The sequence below is a fragment of the Megachile rotundata genome, chromosome 8, assembly GCF_050947335.1.
Source record: "Megachile rotundata isolate GNS110a chromosome 8, iyMegRotu1, whole genome shotgun sequence".
Classification (NCBI taxonomy): Eukaryota; Metazoa; Arthropoda; class Insecta; order Hymenoptera; family Megachilidae; genus Megachile; species Megachile rotundata.
Window position 1 is genome coordinate 11700004 of NC_134990.1, and position 19334 is coordinate 11719337.

Here is a 19334-nt window from a genome sequence, read left to right on the forward strand (position 1 = left end):
TGAAACGGTGACAAAGGGAAGTGCGATAGTCTTGGAAAGACAGTTGGGGCTCCACCACGCGTTATATTCAATAAAACCCAAATGTACCGCAAGAGACCTTTTTTCTATACCCTTCTACTGTTAAGCCATTTTTGTCTCGGTCACTGTTTCTTGCGTTCTTTCTTGTATATGCGACACTTAGGTCCTCGTGGTCAACCAGGTCACCGTAATTTCGTACGAACTTTCGAATTAAATTAAATATTTGCTTGATAAGAAATCATTTATTAGGGTCAATTTTCTCGACACGTCATTTGAACTACATACATAAGGGACTGATTATTTTGTACATTTTTTTTTGATCAACTGTAACGAATTTTAATTATTGAAATTTTAAGAATAACCTCCTTTTAATAATTAAACATTGAAACAATTGTACTATGCATGCATGTCATGAAGTTAGTGGTAGGTCTGACCATATACTGACTTTTCTACTGTCTGACTAAAAACAATAATTTGTATAAAAGTTTCTTTAGTAGAATTCCAATTTTCATTTACAGTATCTAGTTTATATTACGCTGAAGATTTATGGACATAGAAATATGAAGATTTAAGGATGTTGAAACATAAAAAATATTTTAATATTGAGACATTGAGGTGTTGATATTTAGGGGTTGATTCATAAAGACGTATTTATAACATATATATTACATGCATGTGCATATGTGTATGTATATATGTGCATATACATGCGTACATACACATATGCACATGCACATATGTGCATATAGATATATACATATACATATGTGTCTGTACTGGTTCATATACATATATGCATATACATATGTGTATATACTTGTTCATATACATATATACATGTACATATGTGTATATACTTGTTCATATACATATATACATGTACATATGTGTGTGTACTGGTTCATACACATATATACATATACATATGTGTGTGTACTGGTTCATACACATATATACATATACATATGTGTGTATAATGGTTCACATACATATACACATATACATATGTGTCTGTACTGCTTCATATACATATACACATATACATATGTGTCTGTACTGCTTCATATACATATACACATATACATATGTGTCTGTACTTGTTCATATACATATACACATATACATATGTGTCTGTACTTGTTCATATACATATACACATATACATATGTGTCTGTACTTGTTCATATACATATGTGTATCTACAGGTTCATACAAAAACTTGACTTACTACTTCATATATAGCATACATGTATTCCGACACAAACTCCTTCATCATAGTCTTCATTCCAATAACAAAATGAAAGAATCTGAACACAAAATACAATGAACGTATTAATTAATTAATTTTCCCATTTTACCAGAGGTTCAAAAAAAATAGTTTCAATAATTTGAAGCTTTTAAAATTGGCCGTCTCCTATTACCGTAACACGGTACGTAAAACTCGCCGAGGACCGTCACTGCCATTCGTCGAAGTTTATTTTACGTAAGCGACGAAACTCGCCCCGAGGCGGTGTAAAATGTTCCGGATTCTTTTACCTCCCTCTCGCAACCCCCGGCCATTCTTTTAGCCGTGGATATTTTTTCTCTCCGTCTTTCTTTTGTTGTTGTTGTTGTTGTTGTCGTCCTTCTTCTTTGGTGGCAAAACCAAGAAAGTTACCCTTGGGACAAAGATAATCCCTGTAACGAGGAGAGGAGCATCAAAGCGGCGAGCTCTCTGTTTTTGATGGGAATTAATTTGGATCTTGTTTTAATTAAAAGAGGATCCGTCTGCGAAGGGCTCTCTCAAGGAGACTTCTTAAGCGAACCGGAACCGACTGTCCACGATTGTTTCTGCGCCGCGGGATTTTTCAAATAGCCGATCGATCGATGCGCGAATTTAACGGCTGATTTAACAGACGGCTAACCGTATTGTCGTCGAACTATGCGTCCGATAATTATCGTTGAATGAGTCGATCAATTTCATCGAGGTTGGACCAGTTTCAGTATTATCTGAACGGAGCCCTCAGCTCTTCTTGGGGTTTCAGTCTTATTGTACCAGGAACGAGTTGTTCTAATTCATCGCCATCGGAGCGTGAAATTGCTGGAATATCAAGCAGGTTCATAAATACGGAAATGAATTTGAAATTTTGAATGTTTCGATTGTTAGGTCTTTCTGGTGATGCTGATGCTGATTCACGTAATCTTTCTTCATTACATGAAAACAGAGGTTGATTGGGGTTTGAGATAATTTAGGGAAAGAGGTGGGGGTTGCATAGTTGGGAATTGAGGATTTGGACTTGGAGATATTTGGGAATTAGGGATTTGAGGATTGGAAATTTGGGGAATTGGGAATTGGAGATTTCGGGGTTTGAGAATTGGAGACATTGGGAATTTAGAAAAATTGGAATTGGGATATGTGGGAATTGGGGAAAGTGGGAATTGGGGACTTGAGAATTGGGGAAAGTGGATACTGGGGAAATTAGGAATCGGGGAAAGTGGAAACTGGGAAAATTTGTAATAGGGAAAAGTGGAATTGGGGAAATTGGGAAAAGAAGAAAATGGGGAAAGTGGGAACTGGGGAAATTAGTAATAGGGAAAATTGGAATTGGGGAAATTGGAAATTGGAGAAAGTGGGAACTGGGGAAATTAGTAATAGAGAAAATTGGAATTGGGGAAATTGGAAATTGGGAAAAGTGGAAATTGGGGAAAGTGGGAACTGGGGAAATTAGTAATAGAGAAAATTGGAATTGGGGAAATTGGAAATTGGGGAAAGTGGGGACTGGGGAAATTAGTAGTAGGGAAAATTGGAATTAGAAAAAGTGGATATTGGGGAAAGTGGAAATTGGGGAATGTGGAAATTAGGGAAAGTGGAAATTGGGGAAATTAGTAATAGAGAAAATTGGAATTGGAAAAGTGGGAACTGGGGAAAATTGGAATTGGGAAATGTGGAAATTGGAGAAAGTGGAAATTGGGGAAAGTGGAAATTGGGGAAGTGGGAACTGGGGAAATTAGTAATAGGGAAAATTGGAATTGGGGAAATTCAGAATTGGGAAAAGTGGAAATTGGGGAAAGTGGAAATTGGGGAAAGTAGAAATTGGGAAAAGTGGGAACTGGGGAAATTAGTAATAGGGAAAATTGGAATTGGGGAAATTGGAAATTGGTAATTGGGGAAAGTCCTCACATCCTCTCAAAGTCAACAAACCCTCACAATATCACATTCTAAGCACCCCTCACAAAATTATTTTATTACAATAAGTCTCGCATAAACTCTCTTCTAAGTCAACCTACAAAAAAATAAATAAAAAAATATACACCCAGTTTGAAAGAATCAGGATAAGATATAAGAGAATAAGAGAGGATGAAAATCTGAAAAACGAGTTAGGGTATATCGAATAAGTTGCCCGATTCATCCAACAGCGATTATGCCGGAGCATTCGTTTCAGAGCCAAAATAAGAGGGAGAGGGAAGAAGGTGGCGGCTGTCAACCCTTGAGCAATTTTAAATGCAAATTAAAGTATTGGTCCCGTTGGCCATCGTCTGCTCTGGTTACGGTGAACACCGGCAGCAGTAGCAGCGAGCCGTCTCTACGATGTATTTGCATATTAAGTGGCCGCGACCCAATAACATCCCCATACCATTCAACCCCCGTGGAGCTTCATGGAATTTCACGAGCTTCGTTGGCCTCCCTCGTGCCGTCAGCAACTGGGATATCCTGTCGACGAGAAACTCGAAAAACGTAAGAATTTCATTCCCTGAATTCGTGATAATTAACTCGTTCACCCGTTGCTGACGTACTGTCGTTCCCTTAATGGTTTTTTGTGGTTTTGCAGAATTCACTCATAGTTTTTAAATATTTAAATATGTGTAGAAGTAATTAGTGCGTTAGAGGATTTGAGTTTTGGGCGTTTTTGAGGTGAGAGTGTTTTGGGGATTTTTGGATAATTGATGGATTTATTGTGGGGATTTTAGGAATTTTTGGATAATTGATGGATTTATTGTGGGAATTTTTGGAATTTTAAATTTGGAATTAGTGGAGTTATGGAATGGGGAACTGCGAAGTTCTATATTTTCAGAGGACCAAATTTCTGATTCCAAATTTATTGTTTTTATACTTTTACCAATTCCACTTTCCACAATTCCAATTTTTCCAATTCCTAATTTTCTCAATTCTCAATTTTCCCAATTCCAATTTTCCCAATTTCCACTTTCCCCAATTTCCAATTTTCCCAATTCCATTTTCCCCAATTCCAATTTTCCTAATTCTCAATTTCCCCAATTCCAATTTTCCCAATTTCCACTTTCCCCAATTTCCAATTTTCCCAATTCCATTTTCCCCAATTCCAATTTTCCTAATTCTCAATTTCCCCAATTCCAATTTTCCCAATTTCCACTTTCCTCAATTTCCAATTTTCCCAATTCCATTTTCCCCAATTCCAATTTTCCTAATTCTCAATTTCCCCAATTCCAATTTTCCCAATTTCCACTTTCCCCAATTTCCAATTTTCCCAATTCCACTTTCCACAATTCCAATTTTTCCAATTCTCAATTTTCCCAATTTCCACTTTCTCCATTTTTCAATTTCCCCAATTCCCAATTTTCTCAACTCTCAAATTTCCCAAGTCCCAAATCTCCCAATTCCAATTTTCCTAATTCCCACTTTTCCCAATTCCAATTTTCCTAATTCTCAATTATCCCAATTCCAATTTTCCCAATTTCCACTTTCCCCAATTTCCAATTTCCCCAATTCCAATTTACCAAATTCCAATTTCTCCATTTCCCAATTTCCCGAATTCCAATTTTCCCAATTTCCACTTTCTCCATTTCCCAATTTCCCCAATTCCCATGTCTCCAAGTCCAAATCCTCAATTTCCAAGCTTGCAACTCCCAACTCAAATTTCCCCAAATTTCTTCTCAATGAAAAAACAAGCCTGTTACAACATCCTCCAAAAGCTAACTTATTTCTATGTGATCACTTCCTTTTTCCAAAACTGAAATTAGCTATATAAGGAACTTTTTATGACAAGTCTCAGCAGCTGTAACAAGGGTGTTAGCAACGATTCCCCAAAACGACATAAAATTATCCAAATTGAATTCTGTAACAAGTCCTATCATTTGAAAGTCCGTCATATTGTACTAATCTGAAATTCAGTAACACATGAAATTTTAACGTGATTACTATAGCTATCAAACTTGAAATAAATCAGACTTGATGGAGTCATGCTATTTGATTGAATAAAACATTACATCTTAGGGGTTGAACCGTGATACAGTGAATGTGTATTTTGTCTGAATGTGCATGTGTATGCGTCGAAACGAAAAATGTTGTCGCAAGCCTCGAGTTGTTCATCAACATTTATCAAGCATAGCAGTATCCAGCGTGGAAAGTTATAAACGCAACACTTAATTTGAACAGGGTGGCGCGGAATTATTTCCCGAGCAACGGGCGTGTTTGCTTTCCAATCGAAGCGTGTACAATAAATGTTTGAACGAAATTTCACAAACAAGTCCTCCGCGTTCAGGAGACGCGACGTTCGCGCTATTTCGAATTTAGTTTTACAGAGATTTCGTGCCCACGCGGTGCTTGTTCGATGTCGCAATAATATCGCGCCGAGCGAATAAATCCTCACCGTCGTACAAAAAGCACGGCTGGCAAAGCTCGGATGTGCCGTTTTGTTTGTATTAAACAACAACGAAAGTATGCCGGACGATCGACGTGCCAATTGACTCGGGGAACGTTGCAGTTGATTCGAATGCCTAAATCAAATAAATAACGCGGTGTACTGTTTGGTAGAGGCTTCTATGTTGCATTAGTTCATTTGGGTGATTCACTGTTCAATTTGATATTAATTAATTTAGTATACAGATCCATGTGTTTGTAAGGATATTGCTAAAAGGGGAGGTTGATATGTTGACGTTACATATGGGGATGCAAGGACATGCACTTCTAACTAAATATACTTATGACCACATGTATTTATGACCAGACACAATTATGACAACGTACGATTCAAGACTACATGTATGTCTGACCACATGTGTGACCAGTATGTATGTGTTACGACTACACATGAGTATGTGTATGCATATGTGGATAGATATAACTTAGAATCAGATGTAGGTGTAATTACATGTATGTGTGACCACATATGTACATTTCTGACAACATGTATTTATGGCCAGATACATTTATGGCCACATATGCTTATGATTATATGTATTTGTGACTACATATGTTTATGAACACATACATTTTTGACTACATATATTTGTGACCACATACATGTATCACCACATGCATTCTTAACTACATACACTCATGATGCTGTACGTGTGTGATCACATACATTTGTGGCTACATATATTAGTGAGCACATGTACATATGAGTAGATCCACATATGATCACATACATTTTTGACTACATATATTTGTGACCACATACATGTATGACCACATGCATTTTTGGCTATATACACTCATGATGAGGTACATGTGTGATCACATACATGTGTGGCTTCATATATTAGTGAGCACATGTACATATGAGTAGATCCACATATGAACACATACATTTTTGACTGCACATATTTGTGACCACATACACGTATGACCCCATGCATTCTTAACTACATATACTCATTATGAGGTACATGTGTGATCACATACATTTGTGGCTACATAAATTAATGAGCACATGTACATATGAGTAGATTAACATATGATCACATACATTTTTGACTACACATATTTGTGACCACATACATGTATGACCACATGCATTCTTAACTACATACACTCATGATGAGGTACGTGTGTGATCACATACACATGTGACTACTATTAGCAAGCACATTTACATACATATGAGTAGATTCACACATGACCACACTATTTTTGACTACGTACATTCGTGACCATGTTCATGTGTGATCACATATATTATAAAAAGAGGTCCACATATATCTACACACTTGAACATCTCCAAGCAGTACTCTATAAATGAAGAATTGCCCAGTGAGAAGTTAGTATAAGTAAAGAGAGCTTGTAAGTGGTAGCCCATATAAAGAGTATCAGGTCCCAGTAAAATCCAGTTAGCCAGTTTCTCTTTAACCCGAATTACCATAGAAGGCAGTGGGCTCGTTCCCGTTCGGATTTCTCCCTTGTTCGACGCCGTGAGCAACAATTAAACTCGAAGATTTGAACCGTTTCCCTGGCAGCAAGGTACATTTCACTTTGGACGATCACTGAGAATGCAACATCCGTGTTTACTGGAAGTCGACAAGACTCCGGCGGATTGGCTGGCGGATGGAATCGCGATATTCGGTAGTCCATGAAACGGTTGCCCTCCCACAGGAAACGATTTCACCCCAAACTACGACGGAAAGTTCACCGCAGAACGATACGTTCGATGTCGCTTTACTCCTCGCCGAGTGCCTCTCCTTCCGACTCGTTTCTCTCCCTTTCCGTGATCCGACCTCTTTTTCCTTCTCTCTCTTCTCTATCTCTATCTCCTCAGGAAGGCTCGTATCTGTTGCTTCTTCTTCTTCTGGATGTTTGAACCGAGCCAAGGGATGGGCGACGTAGAAAGGGTTGGCAGGATTGTGAACATACCGCAACAGGCTTGTAGCTTCGTATCGTCGATCCCTTCGGGGCGACTGTAATTTACCACGCTGCTTCTTCAGGTAACGAGCAACGGAACCACGCCAAATTCACGGCAAATTCGACCTTTAACGCGGATAATGCCGGATTCTAATTTTTAACCGAACTTCCTGCTGAAGCTTTCTCGATGTCCACGGCAGTCAGGCTATTTTATTTTTTGTTCTTTAGGGAGTTGGGGAGTTAGGTATTTGGAGATTTATTAAATTCGAAAATTTGGAAAATAGGTAATTGGAAAATTGGAAATTAGGAAAGTGGATAATTATGAATATGGCAAAGTGGAAAATTTGGGAAATGGGGAATTGAAAAATTTGGGAAATGAATTGGAAAATTGGAAAATGGGGAAGTGGAAAATTTAGGAAATGAGGAAGTGGGAAATTGGAAAAGTGGAAAATGGGAAAATTAGAAAATTAAGAAATTGGAAAATTTAGGAATTGGAAGATTGGGGAAATGGAAAATTGTGAAATTGCAAAATTGGGGAAATTGAAAATTGTGAAATTGGAAAATTGGGGAAATTGAAAATTGTGAAATTGGAAAATTGAAAAATTGGGGAAATGAAAAATGGGAAAATTTAGGAATTGGAAAATTGTGAAATTGGAAAATTTAGGAATTGGAAAATTGAGGAAATGGAAAATTGTGAAATAGGAAAATTGGAAAATCGGGGAAATGGAAAATTGTGAAATTGGAAAATTAGTAAATTGGGAAAATGGAAAATTGTGAAATTTGAAAATTGCAAATTTGGGGAAACGGAAAATTGTGAAATTTGAAAATTGGAAAATCGGGGAAATGGAAAATTAGAAAATTGGTAAGTATACTGTAGAATTAACTTACTTACTTTATCTTCTATTTCATGAGAATACTTTAAAAGAAACAAGTAGTATTAAATCCATCTCTTAAACAATAAAGTGTCTATTATTTCAAAAGACGTAAACATCTCCAGCTTTTATTAAAAACAAGTAAAATATCATGAAACGCAGGCAATCAATAACAGTTTCACGTTGTGTGTTTGTAGATTGAGTAAAAACAATAAACAAGACAAAAAAGTAGAAAACATTTTTGAAGTAAATTGATCTTGAAAATAAAACATGGAAGAAAAAAGTGGAATCAAACCGAACGTTATTTGATACCGTTGTTATGGTTTTTGGGACACGTATTGTATTTCATCGTTCACTTACGAAGAGAAAACATCAAATATTTCTTTCTCGTCAAATCGGAAAATACGGTTGTTTAACAAAACCAATTGGTCGGAAGAATTTGATTCGTGTTTCCGAAGTGACAGCTTAATTTATTTCTTCTTTTGTGGACAGCGGTTTTAACAATGTGTTCTTTTATACTGTACTTTTCAATGTTCTCAAGTATCAATATTCTGAGGGTAGTGGTTATTTTTGTTAGGGATTTTTTAATTAGGACATTGTGTAGGCTAGTTTGTGTAATAGCAAATTTGTAGATTTCTATGTTTCAAAATTTCTGAGAATTCAAATTCCAATTATCTAATTTTTCCATTTTCCAATTTTCCAACTTTCCACTTTTCCAATTTTCCAATTACCACTTTCCTAATTTCAAAATCCCTGAATTTCTAAATCCTAATTTACCAATTATTCAATTTTCCAATTTCTCAATTTCCAAGTTCCTAAATTTCTTAATCCCAATTTCCCATTTCCCCAATTCCCAAATTCTCCAATTTTCCATTTCCCCGATTTTCCAATTTTCCAATTTTCCAATTTCACAATTTTCCATTTTCTCAATTTTCCAATTCATAAATTTTCCAATTTTCCATTTCCTCAATTTTTCAATTTCTTAATTTTCTTATTTTCCCATTTTCCACTTTTCCAATTTTCCAACTACCACTTTCCCAACTTCCAAATCCCCAAATTTCTAAACCCTTATTTGCCAATTTTCCAATTTTCCAATTTCTCAATTTCCAAGTCTCTAAATTTCTTAATGCCAATTTCCCATTTCCCCAATTCACAAATTCTCCAATTTTCCATTTCCCTAATTTTCCAATTTCCCAATTTCCCAGGCCCTAAATCCCCCAAATCTGAAATTTACACCTTAACTCTTTTCTCTTCTCTCTAATTAACAAAAACCCTTAATTAAATTATTCACCACAGACAAACTTGTCGTACAATTCTTGTATCATCCACTGACACTTCATCGTTTATTTAGCCGGCTGTTCTGTCCGTAATTTCATAATAATCAGGGGTGAAATAATCAAAACGCGTAATACCGTTCGGCAGAAAATTGATGCAATTATTTGTGTAATGCTGACGTACGTCGACGAATTAATAAACAATGCTATTATAATATTAAATCGCGGACCGTGTAACGCGAATGGCTTGTCAAGCAAATAATTTGAAGCAGCGTGCCTGTCGAAATTTGTTATTTAAATAGTTCTTGGAATTTCCCCTGAAATTAAACGCAACCGATACACCACTTTTATTATCGATTAATCGCTATCGAATTTATTATAGATAATAGTTTAGCAATTTATTTTACGTCTCGTAACTAGATGCTTGCTTTGGTTTTATTTTCTTTTTTTTAAATAAACATGGTACTTCACTTTTCATTTTTTATTTTTTGAAATAAACGTGGTACTTTACTTTTCATTTTTTATTTTTTGAAATAAACGTGGTAGACTTCTTTTCAATTTTTTATTTTTTGTAATAAACACGTGGCTTTACTTTTCATTTTTTATTTTTTGAAATGGAAAAGTACATTTTATTTCGAAGTTGAAATTGGGTTATTTGGATGCTGAAAAATGTGGAAATTGGAGAATGATGGAGAATTGGACGGTTTTGAAAGTGGAAATTGGAGAATTGGGAAATTGGAAAATGGAAATTGAAAAATTAGGGAAATGGAAAATTGGAGAGTGGAAAATTACAAAAGCGGAAATTGGGAATTTTTAAACATGGAAATTGGAAAATTGGGAAAATGCAAATTGGAAAAATGCAAATTGGGAAAATGCAAATTGGAAAAATGCAAATTGGAAAAATGGAAATTGGGGAAATGGAAAATTTGAAATTCGGAAACTGGAAAATTTAAAAGTGAAAATTGGAAAATTTTAGAAGTGGAATTTGGGTACATGGAAAATGGGCAAATTAAAGAATTGGAAAATTGGGAAAATGCAGAATTGGAAAAATAGGAAATTGGGAAACTGGGAATCTAGAAAATTGAAAACATGGGAAATTGGAAAATGGGCAAATTAAAGAATTGGGAAATTGTAAAAGAGGAAATTGGGAAAATGTAAAATTGGAAAATTAGGTAATAGGAAAATTGGGTAGATGGAAAATTGAAAACTTGGAAAATTAAACAATTGGAAAATTGGAAAATTAGAAAATTGGGAAATTGGAGAGTTAGAAAATTTGGAAATTGGAAAGTTAGAAAATTGGGAAATTGGAAAATTGGGAAATTGGGAAATTGGAAAATTAGAAAATTGGGAAATTGGAAAGTTAGAAAATTGGGAAATTGAAAAATTAGAAAATCTACAATATTAAACAATTTATTCACAAAATATTTGATTCTACCAAAATTTTTCAGCAACCCATTTAAATATCTTCAATTAAATTTGATCTTGATCAGTCTCAAAAATTCCGGCGCACGATTTTCTCCAGCAACAAAGGGGTTGCGTTTTGAATATTTATAAGGAAAGGCCTCGTGAAATTTCCAAGTAGGTTTACAGACGTCGGTACGATTTGGCAACCCTTTGAATAAATTAATGGAGACCCCAATCGATTGCATTTATTTCCACCATTTCGCTTTGAAATTGTGCCATGAATTTTTACCAAATTCCACTATTTCTAATAATCATAAACAATTTTACACAATTGCAAATATAATAATATAATAATAACATGATAATATAATAATATAAATGATAATAAAAATATAATAATATAATAATATGAAGCACCAAAATATTTTTAATACCAAATACAAAAATGTGAACACACAAAAACACCTCACAATTGATTTCGATTTCGGATAAATTTAGAATAGGTTGCTTATTTGCAGGCTAATGGTTGATTAAAACCGTTTCGATAGGAAGTCGGTGCACAATAAAAGCTTCCGTCGCGTGAACGTTTCACCCCTAAAGCGAATTCAAAGTTCTCGATGAAATTCGATCGGGAAATTCATCCAGTCGCCGGATTTTAATTCGTTTCGCTTGTTTTCGGTTTTCAGGGCAATTCGACGACAAACCCTGGCCCGGAAAGGAAAAAATATTACCGCTGTAACGGCGCAGAAAAAAAAGGAACGAAAACAAGGGAACGAAACCTATTATCGATGAACGTTCATCGAAAAATACGGAACATTGTATCGGCGCTTTAAATGTATTTAATTGTCGAGTGCGTTTCAGAGCGAAACACGTGCACCATGCACACAAAATGTTTATTACGAATAATCGATCGTGGGGGGATAAAAAGAGGACACGAGTCGAGGAACGAGAGGAAAAAAAATAAATTGCTCTTGGTTGCTTGTTTATCGCTCGGTTGGTATCATGAATTCATGTCGGAATCGCGTTAATTGTGCGCATCCGTTCAAAACTAAATCACCGCCGTCAATTTATTGAGATAAATCGCAAGTTGTTCGTTATTTACAGAGATTCGCTAATATTGTATTGTTTTAATACAGATATTCAATATCTGCCGAGTTTTAATCCCACGGAACTTCGGATCTGTGGATTTGGAAAATGAAAAATTCATCGAGCCAAGAATTTCAGGGAACTGACGTTTCAATGTGTAATAATAATAATTTTAAATAATTCTAGAGGTAATAATAAAAATAAAATTAGGTAGATGGTATATAGAAAATATTAATACAGTATAAATTAGAAATTGGGGAAATTGGGAATTGGAGGAATTGTCATCTAGGGAATTTCGAATTAGGGAAATTGGGATCTAGGGAATTTTCAATTGGGGAAATTCGGATTTGGGGAATTTGCAATTGGCGACTTTGGGATCTAGGAAATTTTCAATTGGGGAAATTGGAATTTAGGGAATTTGAAACTGGTGACTTTGGTATCTCAGGAATTTTCAATTGGGGAAATTGGGATTTAGGGAATTCAAAATTGAGGGAATTTGGATCTAGGAAATTTTGAATTTGGTAACTTGGGATCTAGAGAATTTGGAATTGGGGATTTTGGGAATTGGAGCGATTGAGATCCAGGGAATTTGGAATTGGGGATTTTGGGAATTGGAGAGATTGCAATCTAGGGAATTTGAATTGAGGAAATGGGAGTCTAGGGAACTTTGTATGAGAGAAATTGGAATCTAGGGAATTTGGAATTGGGGAAGTTTGGATCTAGGAAATTTTGAATTTGGTAACTTGGGATCTAGGGAATTTGGAATTGGGGATTTTGGGAATTGGAGCGATTGAGATCCAGGGAATTTGGAATTGGGGATATTGGGAATTGGAGAGATTGCAATCTAGGGAATTTTAATTCAGGAAGTGGGAATCTAGGGAACTTTGTATGAGAGAAATTGGAATATAGGGAATTTGGAATTGGGGAAATTTGAATCTAGGAAATTTTGAATTTGGTAACTTGGGATCTAGAGAATTTGGAATTGGGGATTTTGGGAATTGGAGCGATTGAGATCTAGGGAATTTGGAATTGGCGACTTTCGGATCTAGGGAATTTTCAATTGGGAAAATTGGGATTTAGGGAATTTGGAATTGGCGACTTTGGGATCTCGGGAATTTTCAATTGGAAAAATTTGGATTTAAGGAATTTGAAATTCTGAGGTCTAAAGAATTTGGAATTGGAGATGTTTCTTGAAGCGCACTAGTTGCCATAAAAAAAATTTTTAGGTATAATTTGTAACCTAACCTCACCCTCCCACAAAATTTTACGATCAAAAATCACGATTTTCTTAGGAGATGAAAGAATGCAGAATTGATACAAGAAAAGAAGATGAAGAAGAAAAACGAAGAGTTGGATTGTAAAAGGTCGATGAAGAAGATAGCTCCGACAAGCTGTTCCCGTCTTTTCAACCACGGCATTCCTTAGCTACCTGTTCTTTGCCTGAAGGGATCCTTGTCTCTTCTTCTTCTTCTTCTTCTTTATGCTTCTTTCAATATGTTCCTTTACCGAATCTCTTGCGTATCCTCCCCAACGTTTGCCCTGTACGTTAAAGTTCCACTTTTCAACTTGACATCTTTAATTCTCTTTTTTTATATCAAAGTAATCGTCTTAGAGAAACAGGCCATCTAAGGAAACGTCTCGCGACACGTCATGGAATTTTCTTTTCGTCTGCCATTGAAAGACCAACGTTTCGGAACGGATTTCTGTAAAGAAGCTTCCGAGTGTCGTTTTATGTTCCGGCTCATTTTATTAAAATATCGAAACTATTTTCATCTTACATTCCATTACTGACATTTTATACAATTTCATCGCTACTTTTTCTAATTTCGTGATCTTTCATAACTGTTATACATCTTTTAAAGGTACTTAAACCTCTTACTTTACTCAGGATTATCTTGGCTGACTTCACCTCACAATTTTTGTTATTGCACAATCGTTTATTTTTAGATATCCTATTATGTTTATGTAACCATTTGTAGTTTATTATCTATGTAACCACTTGTAATTGTTGTTTACCTTATTTGCCAAAGATTCTAAGAAACGCGCGTCTAATCCTTGATATTATTCTCACGCGATAGTCTTCACTTTATAGTGGCGGTCATCAGAAATTGCGACTTGATAAAATTGGAATTGGGGAATGTGGGAATGGAGGAATGTGGGAATTTGGGAATTCAGGAATGTGGGAATTGGAGAATGTGAGAATTGGGGAATGTGGGAATTGGGGAATGTGAGAATTCAGGAATGAGGGAATTGGGGAATTTGGGAATGTGGGAATTGCGGGATGTTGGAATTGGGGAATGTGGGAATTGGGGAATGTGGGAATTGGGGAATGTGGGAATTGGGGAATGTGGGAATTAGAAAATGTGGGAACTGGGGAATGTGGAAATTGGGAATGTGGGAATTGAGGAATGTGGAAATTGGGGAATGTGGGAATTCAGGAATGTGGGAATTGGGGAATGTGGGAATTGGAGAATGTGGGAATGTGGGAATTGGGGAATGTGGGAATTGGGGAATGTGGCAATTGGGGAATGTGGCAATTGGGGAATGTGGCAATTGGGGAATGTGGCAATTGGGGAATATGGGAATTAGAAAATGTGGGATTTGGAAAATGTGGGAATTGGGAATTGGGAAAATTGGAATTGCGAAAATTGGGAATTGTGGAAATTAGGAGTTAGGAAAATTACTAAGTAGAGAAATTGGGAATTGGTTAAATTTTCCATAACAATGCAATATACCTAACAAGATTTGAATAACATTCAGTTTGTTATCGTCGGGACCAGTTAGTTTGTATTCGACAGCAACATTAAACCGGAAATTTCGAATCTCTGGAAGCTTGATAACTTTTAGCCGGTCTTCTATTACAGTTCCTAGGAACTCGCTGGAAAAACATCCACTTTTCTCTCCTTCTCTGTTCGCTTTTCCAGTCTGGATGCGTTCACCTTAAATTACGACACGACTCGCCCCCTCTCTTTCCCGCATCCTCTGCGCCCCGTCTGTTCTTCTCTCTCGTCGGATTAAGCATCGAGTAACCGATTGTAAATACGTTGGCGGGGGTCGCGAAGACGTGGAAAAGGGGAATTGAAGTTTGCCGAGGTTGTAAGAGGAGACGCTGGTAAATATCTTCCTTACCTTCTCCTCGTTTTCAACGTCTGCCGTCTACTTCCTTTTACTTGCACGAATTCTCCGACCGATAGTATGTTCAGACTCCCGATTGCACCCATGGATTTTGCCCCTTCGTTCAAACAGAATCGATTAATTTCTTATGTCTATAACGAAATTTTGACTTTATTGATCAGCTCCAAGTTTCCCTAGATCATGATTTCCTTAGTTCATAATATCCCTATATCGTAATTTATCGAATTTAAAATTACCTACAGTCCAATATCCCAAATTTTCTAGATCACAATTTCCCGAATTCCAAATTCCCTAGATCCAAATTTTCCCAATACCAAATTCCCTAGATCCAAATTTCCCCAATTCCAAAATCCCTAGATCCAAATTTCCCAAATCCAAATTCCCTAGGTCCCAAAATCTCCAATTCCAAATTCTCTAGATCCAAGTTTTCCCAGTTCCAAATTCCCTAGATCCAAATTTCCCCCATTCCGAATTCCCTAGATCAAAATTTCCCAATTCCAAATTCTCTAGATCCAAGTTTTCCCAGTTCCAAATTTCCCCAATTCCAAATTCCCTAGATCCAAGTTTTCCCAATTCCAAATTCCCTAAATCCCTAAATCTCCAATTCCGAATTCCCTAGATCCCAAAATTCCCAGTTCCAAATTTCCTACATCCCAAAATTTCCAATTCCAAATTCCCTAGGTCCCAAAATCTCCAATTCCAAATTCTCTAGATCCAAGTTTTCCCAGTTCCAAATTCCCTAGATCCAAATTTCCCCCATTCCGAATTCCCTAGATCAAAATTTCCCAATTCCAAATTCTCTAGATCCAAGTTTTTCCAGTTCCAAATTCCCTAAATCCCTAAATCTCCAATTCCGAATTCCCTAGATCCCAAAATTCCCAGTTCCAAATTTCCTACATCCCAAAATTTCCAATTCCGAATTCCCTAGATCCCAAAATCTCCAATTCCAAATTCTCTAGATCCAAGTTTTGCCACTTCCAAATTCCCTAGATCCAAATTTCCCCCATTCCGAATTCCCTAGATCAAAATTTCCCAATTCCAAATTCTCTAGATCCAAGTTTTTCCAGTTCCAAATTCCCTAAATCCCTAAATCTCCAATTCCGAATTCCCTAGATCCCAAAATTCCCAGTTCCAAATTTCCTACATCCCAAAATTTCCAATTCCGAATTCCCTAGATCCCAAAATTCCCAGTTCCAAATTTCCTACATCCCAAAATTTCCAATTCCAAATTCCCTAGGTCCCAAACTCACCAATTCCAAATTCTCTAGATCCGAGTTTTCCCACTTCCAAATTCCCTAGATCCAAATTTCCCCCATTCCAAATTCCCTAGATCCAAATTTTCCCAATTACAAATTCCCTACATTGCAATTTCCTAAATTCCAAATTCCTTACATCCCAGAATCCCCAATTTCCTAGATCTCAATTCGAAATTCCTTAGATCCAAATTGTCACAATTCAAAATCCCCTAGATCGCAGTTCCCCCAATTCCTAATTCCCTAGATCTCAATTCGAAATTCCTTAGATCCAAATTCTCACAATTCAAAATCCCCTATATCGCAGTTCCCCCAATTCCTAATTCCCCAGATCTCAGGTTCCACAAATCCAAATTCCCTAGTTCCCAATTTCCAAAATATCATAATTCTCTAGATCCCAATTTCCAAAATTCACAATTCCCTAGATCCCACTTTCCCCAATTCCCAATTTCTATTATATTATTATTTATTATACATTATCTACTTAATATTATTTCTATTATCATTTTTAAAATTATTTTAAATTATTACTATAACGTATTGAAAACTGAGTACCCTGAAAATTGTATAAAATAGTATATTACCTTGTTGAGAAACTGACATTCTGACAATTTAATTTTGATAATATAAGGTCGGTGATTGAGCATACATTTTCACAATTGAATCCATAAGCTCGTTAAATTATCGTTACGTCGTGATTCAGTTTGAAACAATCATTAATAATATAAAGCCGGGAGAATTTAACGTCATTAGAAAGTTAAACGCGAAGCAATTGTATGCGGAGTATTAAATTTCGAAGAAGGTAGCGAGAATAGGAGTCGAACACCTGCAGATTTTGCACATAGAGATAATTATTTAGGTAGGAAGAACAAGGAGGAGGAAAATCCTCTTCCGGAACTCCAAATATTTGAATTCGACTTTTCTATTGCGCCCAGCGTATTAATCCGATTTCAACACTTTTAATCCGCAACAGATTCGAGGGAAACAAATATTTAAGCGCTTTAAATGCATTATTCGCAAGGAAAATACCTTACCGGCAAATTATTATTACGCGCGTGCAGTATCAAATTTCGATCGTTTAATTACGCTATTGTTACGGAGATCATTGTTACTTCGTAATTTACTTTCATCTTCTCGGAGATTATTAGTCGGAGGATTCTTGAATTCCGGATAATTAAAAATCGCGAAAATTTATTCGAACAAAGAGAAATTTCTCTTATTTATGAACGGAAAGTTGAAAAAATGCAGGCATTCAATTAAAAATTCATTCTTTCAATTCCAGAGTTCATTCATTTAATTCTCTGTTACTTTAACCGTCTGATTTTCATCTGCTTTGACGGTGATCTCCTTTATTATGGAATAATGAATACCATTCAAATATCACCTTTACTTCATCATTCAAAGTTTTAACGAATAAAAATTTCTTCTGCGAAGTTTAGCTTTGATATACTAGGTTGGACAAGATTTTTATGCATTTCTGGTTTCTGGTTGTTGTATTTTCTGTAATTGCTTGTTTTTAGTTCGTTTACTAGTTTTAATTTGTGGGGATTATTATAGGGAATATTTCTTTAGTGAATGTGGAATTTATTCAAAATTAATTGTGAAGATGATGTGAAGCTTAAATTAACGGGTTGAAGTTTTTGTGTAAGGTTTTGTTGCCGATATGGCCGACTTATATCAATATGGCCGACTTATATCAATATGGTCGACATATATCAACATGGTCCACTTATATCATTATGGCCGACTTATACCAATATGGCTGATTTATATCAGTATGGCCGACTTATACCAATATGGCTGACTTATGCCAACATGTCCGACATATATCACCATGGCCGACAAATATCAATATGGCTGACTTATGTCAACATGGCCGACCTATACCAATATGGCTGACTTATACCAACATGGCCGACTTATATCAATATGGCTGACTTATATCAACATGGCCGACTGATATCAACATGGCCGACATATATCAATATGGCTGACTTATGCCAACATGGCCGACATATATCAATATGGCTGACTTATATCAACATGGCCGACTTATATCAGTATGGCCGACTTATACCAATATGGCTGACTTATATCAACATGGTCGACTTAAACCAATATGGCCGACTGATATTAACATGGCTGACTTATATGAAAAATGGCAGATTGATATCCAAAATGACCGACTTATACCCAAAATGACCGAGTTATATCTAAAATTGCCAAATAAGAATATTAATTGAAATAGCAAGTTAGTCAGTAAGGATGTCTCTAAATATCCAATTCCTAAATTTTCAAATCGTCAAATTTCTAAATCCAAAAGTTCTCAAACGAAAGACTTCCAATTGTCTAAATATCCAAATTTCCAAATTCTTCAATTGCCAAACTCTTAAAACTCCAAATTGTCAAACTTGAAGTTCCCAATTGGTCAAATACTTAAATTCCCCAATTTCTACATTGTCCAATTCGCACATTGTCCGATTCCCACATTGTCCGTTTCCCACATTGTCCACTTCCCACATTGTCCGTTTCCCACATTGTCCGATTCTCACATTGTCCGTTTCCCACATTGTCCGTTTCCCACATTGTCCGATTCCCACATTGTCCGTTTCCCACATTGACCGATTCCCACATTGTCCGTTTCCCACATTGTCCGATTCTCACATTGTCCGATTCCCACATTGTCCGATTCTCACATTGTCCGTTTCTCACATTG

General features: G+C 36.1%; 1 long non-coding RNA gene across 2 annotated transcripts in view; it reads left to right on the forward strand.

The window, feature by feature from the left end:
• The window catches only part of LOC105663135 (uncharacterized), a 94531-nt gene that overhangs the window by 35078 nt on the left and 40119 nt on the right, over nucleotides 1-19334 (forward strand). Inside the window, exon 2 of one of the 2 annotated variants that reach the window (XR_013039192.1) lies at nucleotides 3441-3733. The exons of the other annotated variant lie outside the window; for it this stretch is intronic. This is a non-coding gene — a long non-coding RNA (uncharacterized LOC105663135). The remainder of the gene's footprint in view (nucleotides 1-3440; nucleotides 3734-19334) is intronic. 2 annotated transcript variants of the gene reach the window in all.